Here is a 3,239-nt window from a genome sequence, read left to right as displayed (position 1 = left end):
CACCTGGGTCAGCCTCCCTGCCTCCCAGTCACCACCACAGATGATGTGTATGGCCCACTGACCCCTAAGTGTTGTTTCTGTTCCCAGGTACCACCAGTCTGCAGTGATCATTGACCTCCAGTGACATCCCCTACCACCAGGGTCCACCGAAGACCTTTCATGATCTTGCAGTGACTTCCCTATTTACTCTGATATCCACTAGTCCCAAATGACTGCCATTGAAATCCATGTGCACTCAGGAACGCGAGTTTCTGTGACCCCTCTAGTGACCTCCATGCTTTCTCAAAGTTCACAGACACATCTGAATTCCATCTTCCTGAGTCTCCAACAACCCATGACCATCCACAAAATCTCAGTGATTCCAACTGACATTCACTATTGTGCCCTGAGTAGGAGTCCTCAGTGACCTTCCCTGACTCTCTTGACCCCCTAATTAAAACTACAATCCAACACCCAGCATCCCCTCAGCTACTTTCACCTTCTGTTATTGATCTCCCAGTGACTTCCATTAACATCCACTGACAGTCCCCATGAACACCCAAGGAACCCCTACTGGCCTCCAATTAATTCACTATCAATGTCCATTCTCAGTGATCACTAATGATCACCTTTGAACTCTCAAAGATGAAACTGATAAACACAGAGTCCACAGTGACCCCCTATTAACCTCTCAATAAATTAAACATCCCCACTGACCCCCTCTGACTTCTCAGTCACTTAAACCAGGGTCAGCAAACCAAAGCCTGCACACATACACATACACGAACAAAGATTATTTTGTAACATGAAAATTACATAAAATTGACATTTTAGTGTCCAAAAATAAAGTTTTATTGGAATACAACCACACTCATTCCTTTCCATATTGCCTATGCTATGGCTACTTTCACACTGCCATGGCAGAGATGAGTAGCTGGGACAGAAACCAAAGAACAAAGCTCCCCTTTTTTAAAAATTTTATTTTTATTTTTAAAATACATTTTATTTTTCAATAAAATGACATATTGAATAATGTTTAGTATCAATATGTCAATACAGTTGACATATAATATTACTTTAGTTTCAGGTGTACAATATAGTGATTAGACATTTATAAAATTTACAAAGTGTTCACCCTGGTAAGTTTAGTGCCCATCAACACCAGACATAGTTATTAAATATTGTTGACTGTATCCCTAATCTGTACTTCATATCCCCATGACTGTTCTTCCCATTTTTCACCCAGCCCCCAACCCCCATCCCATCTGGCAACCATCACTTTGTTTTCTGTATCTGTGGGTTTGTTTGTTTTACTTATTCATTTATTTTGTTTTTTAGATTTCACATATAAGTGAAATCATGGTATTTGTCTTTCTCTGACTTATTTCACTTGGCATAATACCCTCTAAGTCCATCCACATTGTTGCAGATGGCAATATTTTTTTTTTTTTATGATTGAATAATATTCCATTGTCCACATTTTTATCCATTAATCTATTGGTGGACACTTAATTTGCTTTCATATTTTGGCTATTGTAAATAATGCTGCAGTGAACATATGAATGCATGTCTTTGAATTAGTGTTTTGGGTGTCTACAGAAAAATACCCAGAAGTGGAATTGCTGGGTCCTTCTTTGTTTCTTATTATAGCCTTTGTTTTAAAGTCTATTTTGTTTGATACAAGTATTGCTTCCCCAGCTTTTTAAAATTTCCATTTGCATGAAGTATCTTTTTCTATTCCTTTGCTTTCAGTCTGTGCGTGTCTTTCTCAAGTGAGTCACTTGTAGGCAGCATATGCATGGATCTTATTTTCTTATTCGTTCAGCCACCCTGTGCCTTTTGATTGGAGCATTTAATCCATTTACAATTAAAGTAATTGTTGATAAGTATTTCATTTTATTATTCATATTTTCATTTCTTCTCCTTTTCCTTCTTAAAGATCCCCTTTAACATTTCTTGTAATACTGGTTTGGTGATGATGAAGTCCTTTAACTTTTTCTTGTCTGGGAAGCTCTTTATCTGTCATTCAATTTTAAATGATAGTTTTGCTGGGTAGAGTAATCTTGGTTGTAGGTCATTGCTTTTCATCACTTTGAATATTTCATGCCAATCTCTGACCTGCAAAGATTCTGTTGAGAAATCAGCTGTTAGTCTTATGGGAGCTCCCTTATACATAGCTGTCTTTCTCCTGCTGCTTTTAAGATTCTTTCTTTGTCTTTCTTTTTTAATATATATATATTTAGGTAGAGTGGGGGAGTCAGGGAGAGAGAGAGAGAGAGAGAGAGAGAGAGAGAGAGAGAGAGAGATGAGAGAGACACATCAATTGGTTGCCTCCCACATGACCCCAACCGGGGTTGGGGACGAACTGCAACTGAGGTACATGCCCTTGACCAGAATTGAATCTGTGACTCTTTGGTCCACAGGCTGACGCTCTAACCACTGAGCAAAAGTGGCCAGGGCTTTTTCTTTGTCTTTAATCTTTGACATTTTAATTATGATGTGTCTTGGTGTGGGCCTCTTTGGGTTCATTTTTTGGGGGACTCTCTGTACTTCCTGGAAGTATATGTCTATTTCCTTCACCTGGTTAGGGAAGTTTTCTATTTCTTTAAATAGATTTTCAATTCCTTGCTACCTCTCTTCTCCTTCTGGTACTCCTATGATGAAAATGTTGGTACAGCTTATGTTGTCCTAGAGGCCCCTTAAACTATCCTAATCTTTTTGGATTCTCTTTTCTTGATGCTATTCTGATTGGGTGTTTTCTGCTACCTTGTCTCTCAAAGCACTGAATCAGTCCTCTGCTTCATCTAATCTATTGTTGATTCCCTCTAATGTAATCTTCATTTCAGTTATTCAGTCTTCATTTCTGATTGGTTCTTTTTTATATTTTTTATGTTCTTTTTAATGTTTTCTCTCTCCTTTTAAATGTTTACTATCTCTTTGTTAAAGTTCTCACTGAGTTCATTGAGCATATTCATAACCATATTCATAACACTGTATCTGGTAGATTGCTTGTTTCCATTTTGTTTCGTTCTTTTTCTGGAATTTTGTTCTGTTCTTTCATTTGGGACATGTTTCTTTATCTCCTTATTTTGGCTGCCTCCCTGTGTTTGTTTCTATGTATTAGGTAGAGCTGCTATGTCTCCTGGTCTTGGTAGAGTGATCTTAGGTAGTAAGTGTCCTGTGGGGCCCAGTGGCACAGTCTCCTTAGTCACCTGAGCCAGGTGCTCCAGGTGTGTCCATTGGGTGGGTTGTGTGTGTCT

The sequence above is a fragment of the Molossus molossus genome, unplaced genomic scaffold (assembly GCF_014108415.1).
Source record: "Molossus molossus isolate mMolMol1 unplaced genomic scaffold, mMolMol1.p scaffold_m16_p_10, whole genome shotgun sequence".
Lineage (NCBI taxonomy): Eukaryota > Metazoa > Chordata > Mammalia > Chiroptera > Molossidae > Molossus > Molossus molossus.
This window is presented reverse-complemented; position numbering follows the sequence as displayed.